We start from the raw sequence: 12762 nt of genomic DNA on the forward strand, positions 1-12762 counted from the left end.
ATCAAGTGCAATAACTGGCTGAAGTAATGCAGTCAGTCAAAGGGGAGCCAATGTGTTTCAGGCTGGGAAGACATGCGGAGCGTGACATGATGCACCACCTGCTAGGGGTGGCATGCACCTATCAGTCCATGCCCCATGGATATTGGCAAAGGCTGTCAGTACCCACAGCATGCCCTGAATAGGTAAGTCTCAAAACACAAACCCACCTTCATAGGTACCACAAGGGATAGGAACCTAGATGTAATGCTACCCAATGCCAGAAGTCTAAACAGCAAGATGTGTGCAGTGTAAACGCACACAGTATGGAGAATGTAGATATATGTCCTGTAATAGAGAACTGGGTCAAGGCTCACATCAGCACCCTAACACTACCAGGTCACACCTCATACTGTGCTGTACAGCCGCAAAACATGGAACAAGCTACAAAAGGAGGGTGACTAGCAATAAATGTCAAGGATAACCACACCCCCATGTTGGTACCACAACAAGAAGCAGCATGGATTAGCCATGGTCAAATACCAATGGCTAAAACCACCTCCCAGTATATAGCCTGCAGCAGACTACTATCCTAATACCAGGAACTGCACCTGGCCTATGTTGGAATACATGAATATATCAAGCCCCCCAAACCACATAATGTTGCGTGACTGAAAATACCCAGACATACACCAGGAGCATTATACTAGCACCAACACAGTCGGAGAAAAGTTCCCAGAATCCATAAACCAAAATGCCCAGGAACAACGTACCACTCTCACAAGAGGGGTAAGCATACTGGATGTGATAATCAGCAACATGTGTACTGGATGGCAAGATGAGAAGTGTATCCTTCACTGGTAAGACCAGAGCATAGAGTAATCACACTGGATATACACATCCCGACCCCAGTCCCTGGCCAGAATACCACAGTGAAAAACATGTGTAAATCATAGGTTGCACCCCTACAAACCGATGTGGAATCCATGAAAGGCCTGTGCAAGTGCAGAATATGGGACACACCACAGAACATGTTATACAGGCATTCCATGAACACAGCCAGGAATGCTTGGAGTATGCAATCACAAATAACAACAAGACACAATGCCATACACGCAGGCATCTGGCATGCTGGACTCCAGCCATTACCAAACCATGCAAGAGAATGAGGAAGCTACCACATGATAGAGCAAACATAAAAAGGGAAGTAATCACTGATCAGTAGTATGGCAGTAACATATGTCCACACGTACAATCCACTAAGGCCAGCCACAACAAGTAGAATCTGTGACTCCAGAGGCAATGTGACACCTGTCCCAAGTACACAGACAACCACAACTCCCCCCCAATAAATACAAATATATGTGATAGATGCAACCATGTATCCAAACCAGAGGTTAAGCTCCCCCAACTCAGTACTGTCAAAACTAGTCAGGAGGAGAAGGTAACCACATACACCACAAACCCAGTCCCACATAGACCTACCACAACTGTAAACCAAACACATAAACACACCAAAACATTCCCAGAGGCCCTAATTACAAACACACCACACCAACAGAAGCCTCCAAAGCAGATCACAAGCAACCACAACCTCCAAACATAGAACATGCACCACATAGTACACAAAGCTGATGTGCCAAACAGTCACAGTCCAGAAGGAGAAACAACATGCCTGATACAGTTGTAATAGGTGTCTGTATAGGCAGACACACTGCTGTCCTACTCACCAGACTGAACAAGGGAAAGGGTACAGTAAGCTGCCTGTAGGCTGCCACAATATGCCACATAACACAAGTATGCAGGTCATCCTGAAGACACTGCACAGTATGAATGTCCCACCAAATACATTCTGGTGGGGGGGGGGTTTGCACTGCACTGCTGGTCCCCTGACATTGCAGATGCTGAGGTAACAGCCATCATCTGCAGACAAGGTACACACAAATTACCACATAGGTGGCAAACCATTATGTATGCAAGGAGTAATCAGGGACCTAGGGACACAAGTCGACAGTAATCTGTCATGTGACACTCACAATGCCAATGTGGCTAGGAAGATTGTCGATATTGGACACCGTATCATGAAAGGATTCACATCTACATCAACAGAGGTCACTGTGCCACTGTACTGTTCCCTTATTAGAACCATAATCTAGTACAATGACTCATATGGGATGTACCGTACGTGACACCTGCAGCAGTTCGGAAGACCTCATAGTTACCCCACCAAGAGGATAAAGGGTGTGAAATATATGTCATATGCTGCCTGGCTGTAGACACCCCAGCTGAATGCAGTCACAGACTGCCTACACAGAGGCATTGTATGTCTGTTGTACAAGGCCATGTCCAACACAGGAGTAATGGACATGCTCCACCACAGGAAATCAAAGCCATTGGAGCTGTGAGAGTGACAGATGTCAGCCTCAACACATAATGAAATAGGATGTGCTGGAGGGACAGATACATAACCCAGAGGCTCCCCACACCCAGAAACAGGATCCCAATCCATGTTAGGCAGAGCCCCTCACTGACAACCCTCAACAGGACTATTGCCAAGTGGATGGATGATCGTACATGTATACTGGGGGTCTTCACTGTGTCACAACCAGACAGAGGCACAGTAAAGGAATTCATAAATGGCCATAATAGTCACATAGCAAGGGGTGGCGAAAGACACACACACTCTGGCTAGGCTTACTAATGCCATAGGGTGGATAGCCTGGTATGAACCCATGAACCTATGAAGATACAAATTGTACAGGACACTAAGGATAATCACAAGGCTTACTTAACTGATGGTAGGAACCATGTTGGGCATCCACAGATATGCTCCGAATCACACAGATATTACAAACAACATACCAAACACACACACATATTGCTAACATACAACCTGACAGGTGCAGTGCAAACCCCCACCAGAATGCAAAATATCTATCCCAGCAGACTGCTGGTCCCCTGACATTGCAGATGCTGAGGTAACAGCCATCATCTGCAAAGCAAAACACACAGCAGCAAAGGTATGTGATGGTGTCCTGGGCTGAGGCCAACATGGACTCCAAGAATAATGGAATGCCAAATCACTCTACTGCCCAATGTCAGCCTTACCACAGGATATGTACCCAAAGAGCAGTGTACAACAACAGTGGTCCTTCACAACAAAGGTGTTGCCTGAATGGATACTGCAAACTACCACCCCAGGATCCTGATAAGCTTGGTCTGCACAGCTATGGAAAGGATCAGTATGTACCGCAGACATAAAGCTATTGTGGACCTACTGATACTGGACCCTACACAGTGTGGCTGTCGTAACTGCAGATCCTGCCCCTAAACATGTGTGACCCATTTGAAGCAGTCATTAAGGTTATTGATGATGGCAATGTGGTCCACACAGCGTAGCTGGACCATGCATATGCTTCTAGACAATACCCTACGAGTTCAGTATGGATATGTTCACCAGCTTAAATATATACCCCTATGTCAGTAGAGGGGTTGCAAACTAGACCAATGACAGAACTGACATGGTCAGACATGCTGCATCCATGTCAGACTACAAAGCAGATATGAGTGGCATCCCACAAGGCCTGGTCCTGCCCCCCCCATTCTGTATATATGTCCCATAGGTATAGGCCAACATGGAAGGACTGTGACTGAACATGTATGCAGAGGAGTACAAACAGCCCACCATATCCGACCCCCAGCTGACACAAGCAACCCACAAAAGGGCCACCTACAAACTGACAACTGGAGCCATAGCCATGTCAGCAAGCTAATTGCAGAACTGTGTATAGACAACCACCATGGATATACAGTAAGTGCCCACAAATTACCACACAGGTGTTAACCCATTACGCACCTAACATGTAATGAGAGACCTGGGGACAAAAGGTGATAGATATCCTGCACTGGACAAACATGTGGCTGTGGTGTTTGCAAAAACATACTATATACCCACCCAATCATGAAGGTTGTCAGATGTAGATAAGGGGAGGTCACTGTGGCTCTGCAGTCATCCTTCATCAGCGTCACAATTGACTACAATAGCCCCTGTGGGATATACCTCAGCAGACACCTCCATCAACTGTAAAGTCCACAACAGTACCCCACCAGGAGTAGCAAAGAGCATGAACAGATGCCATGTGTTGCCTGAGTAAACAAACTGCAGCCCCACACACTGCCATACTGACCAGCTACAGGCAAGCTGTGCCTGATGTATGAAGCCATGTCCAACCTGGAATCAATAAACATGCTGCACCTTGTACAATCTGAATGGCAGTGAGCTATGCACATGAGAGACCTGAACCCCAGCACTGACATACATAGGACAAGCTGTACAGAATGATCCATAACACAGAAGGCACCCCCACTCTTCAGTAAACTCCCGGTACAGGTCAGCCAGAGAGTCACCTATCGACACCTCTCAAGAGGAATCCTGATGAGTGGATGGGAGATGGTAGGCTAACCCTGGGTATCACTGTTATGTCAGAGGTAGAAGGAGGCACAGTATACTAACCATGACATATGTCATGGCAAACTCCAGTTACAATGTGTGTCAAAGGACAAACACACCCTGTGACTAGCATCAGAAATGGCCTAGGGAACATCGCTAGTGTTTGCCAATGTCCACCCATGTTGTGGAATACACTACCAATGTTGGACGAGCCTGGTGTAGGTAGTCCATATCTGAACATAATGCAACATGGTCATATGTGCACAACTGGCCCCTACACAGTCTGTTGTGCTCACTATGAAGATGTCAAGCAGTGATAGGACTAAAGCCCAGGATACTGTCCACCACAGTGAAAGTACTGAACCAGTACACTATACGGTACTACAGTGTTAGGTCATTATGAAAGTATGTTGACAACTGTCTGCAAAGTATCCCATGCAATCCCTGCAGGCACAGTATAATCCCTGTTGTGGCAGACACAAAAGCAGTTGGCCAGTTAGTACACAACATGACAACCAACACACAACCATACACGTGAGATATTGTTGAAGTTCACACACACCCAAATATGTGCTGGACTTCAGAGTGCAACATATGGAAAGCTCACAACGGGCATGCTTGCACACTTTGATAAATGAGGCATATGTCAGACAACATGCCATGGAAAGGCTGAACTGGGCATGCTCACACACTTAGGCCATATCTCTGTTTAGCAGTTGGCCACACATATCTGGTATTTGTATGTGTCATTCCAGGAACCAATCACAACACGGCAATCTGCCTAGTGCACACAGTAAATGACTACAGAGACATAAGTGATATAGTGGATAGCTGTCATATGCAAACATCTTCCACAGATACACAAGTTGGTCATAGGAACAGGGAATGCTATGGCAATAAAGACCTGCAAACAGTAGAACAGCACAACAAATATTGTGCATCTGACAATTGAACATATGGGTGTAGAGGTCAATACTAGGCTTGTTGCCCTAGGGAATGACAGCTCAGCCAGAGTGTGCCTGGCATCTGCATCCCCAGTACAGTAGGCTACTGTGCCACTGTAAAGTAGGTCACATAAGGCAACATGTGAGGCTAGTGAGCTGTGCCTCTGTCAAGCAGGGGCACAGTGGAGATCCCAGGGTTTGAATGTGCTAAGCCACAGCCATGTTGTCGGTATGTGCTTGAAGAGGGTTTCTGAGGATCTCTAACAGCAGGTGGCCGTCAATAACAGACTGAGGGGAGCCCTATCTGCATTCTCTGGACAATTCCACTGTCAACACTGTGTTGTGATGATTATGTGTGAATGAAGTGCCATGCTGGAACTGTTCACAGATGTCCTCCCTCTGTGGGCTACAGCTCTGCAATGTATTAGCTCACTCTGTCTGTTGTACGGCTCATATATGGCTGGTGTACACCTGACAGGTGTCTTGTTGTGGAACAGTCATGGGTATATGTGGGATAGCATGATCAATGCAAACCATATACATGCTCATAGAATGCAATTGTCAAGTATTATGCTGAGTGGCCAGTATAGTCCCCCAGCATGGGTCCTGTGAAGTTGTCCACCCCAGTCTTCACAAGTGTAGAATCTGCTTGTGCTAAATACAGTTTGTGTGCAGTGACAACCTTGCCTGAGGGTGGAGATGGGATATGGATGTCCAGGGAAAGGTGGGTATGGTCAGATATCAATAATGGTGGTCTACCTCTGGTGTGGAACAGTGAGTACCCACGTTGCAGATGGACAGGTGCAATATGTATTCTCCCATGTGGCTGTGGTGTGTGGTTCTGCCATAGCACATGGACCCACAAATTGTAGTGGCTGTAGGGTGAAGTGGTAGAGGCCTGAGTAGTTCTCACACACAATATGCCTGTACCTGATGTTAACAACTGGAATGGTGTATGTGAACACATGCATATCCAGGCACTGTTCCCAGGGAAGCTAAGTGTGTGTCCTGGATGTGGGTGTGGTGTTCTGGACTGGTTGTGTTGTGTGTTACAGGTCCTGTGGTCACAAAGCATGGTATAGCACGTAACCTGCCAGTGCGATGTGCATATCTGACCCTGACGTAGGTGGCTGCAAATGCATATATATGCTATCCCCCACCTGACAGGTAGTACTACATGTACATACCTCTGTAGAAATAAAGATGTCAGCACCCTATAAATACTGCAGGTGCAGAACAGATGCCCAGTAATTCGGATAGTGCGCTCTGCTAATGCGTCTCCCTCAAGTGTCATAATATAGTTAGGTAGGGGTTTGAATCCTGCAAATGCTCAGTGTGTGTGGGTGAGTGGGGGTTTGTGTGTGTGAAAGTCTGTGTGAGGCAAATGTCCCTTTTGTCAACTGGGAAAACACACTACAGGATGCACATTCCCCTTTCTAAACACTGATTATGTCAGAACCCTATAAGTACAGCAGGAGACGGGAAACCTCCCAGTAATGCGAATAACGTGCTCTGCTAATGCGTCCGTCTCGAGTGTCATAACATAGTTAGGTAGGGATTTGAATCCTACAAATGTTCAGTGTGTGTGGAGGGGGTAAGTGTGTGTGCAAGTCTGTATGAAAGAAATATCCCTTTTGGCAACTAGGAGAACACACTACAGGATGCACATTCCCCTTCCTAAACACTGATGATGTCAGCACCCTATAAGTACAGCAGAAGAAGAGAAACCTCCCAGTAATGCAAATAGCGCGCTCTGCTAATGCGTCCGTCTCGAGTGACATAACATAGTTAAGTAGTGGTTTGAAACCTGCAAGTGTGTGTGTGTTTGGATGTGGGGAGTTTGTGTGTGTGCAATTCTGTATGAAAAGCATGTTAGTTTTGGCAATCAGGAGATCACACTACCTGATGCACATTACCCTTTCAAAACACTGATGATGTCAGCACCCTATGAGTACAGCCAGGGAAGAGGAACCATCTAGTAATTTGAATAGTGCGCTTCACTAATGTGTCTCTCTCATGTGTCGTGACTTAGTTAGATAGGGGTATGAATCCGGCAAGTGGGAGTAGTAGGGTGTGTGTAAATGCAAGTGTGAGAGAACAGATCCTTTTGGCAAATACTACAATACACCAGATGCTGCATATTCCCCCAGTAAACACAGGGGATGTCACCACACTATCAGCACAGCCAAACAGGGCTAGTTGGCCAGTAATGCCAATAGTGCGCTCTGCTACTGGGTCTATTACCATTGTCAGAGTACAGATAGGTATGTTTTGGTAACCCACAACTGCCACGTGTGGTTGTGTCACACATTATGACCTTGTGTGGGTCTTTGTGCATAACAATGCATGCCATTGCCTAAACCAGCAATGGCATTGCACACATGATGTATGTGTGTGACACATACACATAAATACCTGTGACCTGCAGTAGTTACCCTGTCTGACACATGCCTCGAGTGGATAAATGGTATTTGCAATGCATAACAATATGACTGTGTCTTACTGTGCAGGGGATGCATGCGGTATGTGTCTATACAGTGTGGGTGTATATGGTAAAATACCTACAGCAGGGGATACACATCTGGTCTGGGCCATATAGTCTACATGTAGTCGATGTACAGGTGCTGCATGTTCCCACCTGTTGTGGGAGTGGTAACATGTCATTCCACTGCAATTCAGTGACCACATGCTGGGAACCCTTCAACTAGTGTGTTGTAGCTACAGTAATGCTCACACACAATATTTGGCTGGATGCAGTCCAGCCATATAAAGACAGTTCTTGAGACTGTCATATTGCCAGTGTTGTTATGGAGGATAGGTGGTTTTCCTGTGTATGGGAGGGTTGTGTGTGCCAGGCTATGTACCAGATGGCAGTTTGACACACTGTTAGCTGCACATGAATAGGCTCTGATGCTTTGTGCTGTGCCAACAACCTGGAGGTGTGTGTATCTGTGGTGCCTTGGGATACCACCCCCCTGTCCATGTGTGTTACATGTGTAGGGGACGACAGGCATGGTATGAGGCATAACCTGGCAGTGATGGGTTGCACCTGTGAGCCATGCATCAGGACTCTGGTACTGCACAGACATTGCAGTTCACCATGCTAAGGACAGTGTCCAGTGCATGCATCTTGCGGTGTACACTGCTGGTGTTGTGTAGCAGCACTGTTAGTGTCCTAACCTGTGTGATACCCGCGGAGGTGGCTATGTAATCCGTGTCCTGCAGCATAAGGCAGTATGTGTGTATCAAGGAGCTTCGCCAATATACATTGGGAAATGGGTGTCACGTGCAAGCTGCCCCTTGCACATCATTGTGGCTTCCCTAGCATGTAAGCAAACATTGACAGCCAGCGGATACCCTATGAATGACATTGGAGACTGTGCAGAATGTAGACATACAACACCCTTCCTACATATAGTGGTAGCATACCTGGTGATGGCAACCAAGATCAGGCTCACGCTGGGCCCGTGCCACATGCTGAAGATCCCCTCTATGTTCCCTATCATGTAGTCCAGGGAGGTATGTCTCAGGTCATCCATAGTGGCATGGTCAATGACTGAGTCATATGTGTCCATGCCTCTGACTGACCTGTATGCATGTGTTTTGTGGTGGACCATAGTGCCCCTGAGGCATATCACTGTGACCTTCACCATATACAGCCTTTTGAGCGGGACCCCACTCCAGCACCCAAGACAGGTACCTGACACATCTGTAGCAGGTGTGTTGTGTAGCCCTACAGGCTGTGAGTGTGTGGCACACGGGATGTGTGTGCCATGTGTGGCATGTGCTCTGTTCCAACGTAACATATGCCTGTGTGCCAGCTGCGGAGGTGTGTGATGCTCAGGCAGGATGCTATTCTGAGTCCCCACATATGCCCCAGTGTGTTCAGCATGCTGTCAGTGCGTGTCTATGTCTGACTTGTATTGTAGTCACTGTAGTATGACATGCCACCTGAGAGGGTATGGCATCACTGGGTTCAGGGAGCTCAGTCCCCAGATTGGCTATGTGGTGGCATCCCACACATGTGTTGTATGTTCCTGGCCAAGGGTGATGGTTGACTGCATACATGTGGCAGCTGTGACATTGCCACATGACTCACATAAACCACAACTGGACCATAGAGGTGATTCACAGGTTACCTTTGCACATGCTACCCTAGTAGTGTGATTGCCATGGTGAGTACCAACACATAGGGCCAATGGGGAACAACATACTGAAGGTGTGTATGTGTGGGTGTACTGCTACTGTTTCATAGCACTGGCATATATGTCTGCACACGTGGGTAAATGCCAGGTAAGACATGTGCAATGTGTCACAGGCAACATACATGCGAACAGGATGGACAGTGATGTTCTGTCATGTGTAAACTTGACATATGTATCGTACGCTATGCAGATGTCACTAGGAGTCCACAGAAGCACTGTAACTCTGCATTGCAGGTGGAAGCAGTGTTCCAGGGAACCCCAAGCGAACATGCATGCAAACAAAGCTACAGTAAGCAGGGCTGGAAGTAGTTCATTGTACAACAAAGAAGGGGTAACACTAACAGTAAGTAACAGTGCAAATATGCAGGCACTATCAACATGTACCTGTAATGCACAGCGCAGATGCCCATGGTAGAACTGATATTATGTCATAGTTAATTGTGATTTGGATTACATTGGTACTGCACACATATCAACATGCGCAAACATCCACATTGCATAGTCGTTGTGGGCAACTTGACACCATTACTGTACATGTCCATCATTGTATATCACTACTTGCATTAGCTTCCCCCCTGTGCTACCCATGTATGTGGCTATCTGTTGACATCCTTACCACCGGCTTGCAATAATGTGCAGCTGTTACACTTTGGTCCGTACTATGGGTGCAGATAACAATTCAGGACAGTCATACAGTTACTGCATCAGGCATGCTGGGATATACGCACAGTCATATCAGCACACTGTACTGTTACCAACATGATACTACTAATACACTTCTATGTAGTCACCCTGTGCATCAGCAACGTGTTTACCTGTTCCCTCAATGATGTTGGAGATTGCAGGAGGTGGCACAGTGTCATCATATGCACAGGGTGTGAATTAGGTATGCCTGAGTCTGCCACTGATACCACCAATTGACATGTGTGTGTATGTGTGTTGGTGAGGGACGGCAGTATAGGGTGGGGCACTGTTGGTGCAGTGTGTGCATGTATGTGGTAGCCCTAGGTGTTAACATTTTGCATGTGTGTATGCAAGCACACAGTTCCACCTCATGGCTGCTATATACAGGGGTTTGTGGACAGCCACAGACTGCACCTGGCAGGTCATACAGATCAGTGTCTGTAGGCATGGACATGGTACCTGTGCCTGGCAGGGGTGCTATGGACCATATCCAGTACTAAGCCAGACTGGGTACTGTCATCAGAAGTGGGAGTGTGTTGACTGGACACAGGTCCCTGTTGGGACTGTCCAGAGCCACGTGCACGTGGTCTCCTGGGGCGTTCCGATGACAGCACAGACCCAGCATTGCTGGGGCTGCTGCTGGCACTATGGGGGCATGCACGGGCCTGTTGTCGTCTGCGCCGACTGCCAGCTGCTGCTGTTGCTGGCATACGGCCACGTCGATGCCGCAACCGCCCACCATTGCCCTGGCTCATGGTCATTTGGTTGTGGAACTGCTGTAATATGTCCCCACAACGTCTGTCTATGACATCGGTGAAATTACGGATAGCATCCGCGATGTCACGCATACTGTCAGTCATGGCTGTGCGACATGCTCTCAGCTCCCTCAGACCATGTCTGGTGTACCTTTCCATAGGTGACTGTGCCTGCATGACAGCCTGAAACATAGCTGAGGTTGACAGACCTCTTTGGGCACATCTGCCAGAGGCAGTACCCCCACGGATGCTCCCACGAGAACCCATGGGCAACTCTCTGTGTGGTACCATCGCAGGACCCTGCCCATGGCTGCTGTGTGGGGAAGCATGTGCCACAGATACCACATTACCCTGGTCAATGCCCACTGTATCCAGTCCATCACCTAGGGACAATGGTGACAAAGGATGTACTGGCAGGATGACTGTGCGCAATGATGGGGTTGACAGCTGTGTACTGTCAATTGGCTGACCAATGGCGGACCCTGACACACCTTCCTGTACCATTACACAGATATCATCATTACCAGTACCTGTGGCACCAGATTCAGGTTCCCTGCTGCAGGACACCAGAGCAGCACCAGAACCTGTGGGAGGAAGACAGGAAACACAGTTTACAGTGTCCACACAATGTTACCAGTGATGCACTTATGCACACATGCACACATGGACACATGCACACATGCACACATGGACACAGGCACACATGCACACATGGACACAGGCACACATGCAGACATGCACACGTGGACACATGCACACAGGCACACATGCACACAAGCACACAGGCACACATGCACACATGCACACATGCACACATGCACACTTGGGCACATGCACACATGCACACGTGGATACATGCACACATGGACACATGCACACATGCACATGTGGTCACATGCACACATGCACACATGCACACGTGGACACAGGCACACATGCACACCTGCACACATGCACACGTGGACACAGGCACACCTGCATACATGCACACATGCACACATGCACACATGGACACAAGCACACCTGCACACATGCACACATGCACACCCCGCAGTATACACAAAGAGCACTACTGAGTTACACTAGTGTTACTAGCACTATCAGGACTATTATCGGTATTGTTAAACACACTCACCAGCATGGATGGCCTGCCTTGCTGTAACCCCGGAGGGACCTGCAGAAATGATGAGATTAATGTCAGTGGGCACAACTGTGCCATTGATACTGCATATGATACAGTGCAGTAGTACACCAGTTGCCTTTCACACGTCAGCTGCTGATATTGCCAATATCACACATGCACAATTACATACTATGTTGACAGCTACATACAATGGACACACCTTACACATGCATAAACTAACAGTATACAGGACAGTCAAGTGTACATATGGCATATTACCTGCACGCTCCATGTCGTGCTGCTGTGTGGATCCAGCCAACATCATGATGCAGGTGTATTGCTGTTGCGGTTCCGGGGCTGGAGCCACAACACTTAGGAGTAGCCCCTCCAGTCTGGTGAGGGGGGGATGTGTGGCCACCCCACCTCCTGTGGCAACCTGTTGCCTGTGGATATCAGACGCACGCTGATGGACATTTCTGATTAAATCACTGCAGTGATGTCGTACCTGCTCATATGTCCTATTATGTGTGCCAATGTCATTTACCCTACGGACAAGGTCTTGCCACAGTGCAGCCCTCTCCTGCTGATTCTGGCTGGTGCGGGAAAACAGTATGTCATACTCCTG

This window comes from Protopterus annectens, chromosome 7.part0 (genome assembly GCF_019279795.1).
Source record: "Protopterus annectens isolate FY-2018-M chromosome 7.part0, PAN1.0, whole genome shotgun sequence".
NCBI lineage: Eukaryota > Metazoa > Chordata > Ceratodontiformes > Protopteridae > Protopterus > Protopterus annectens.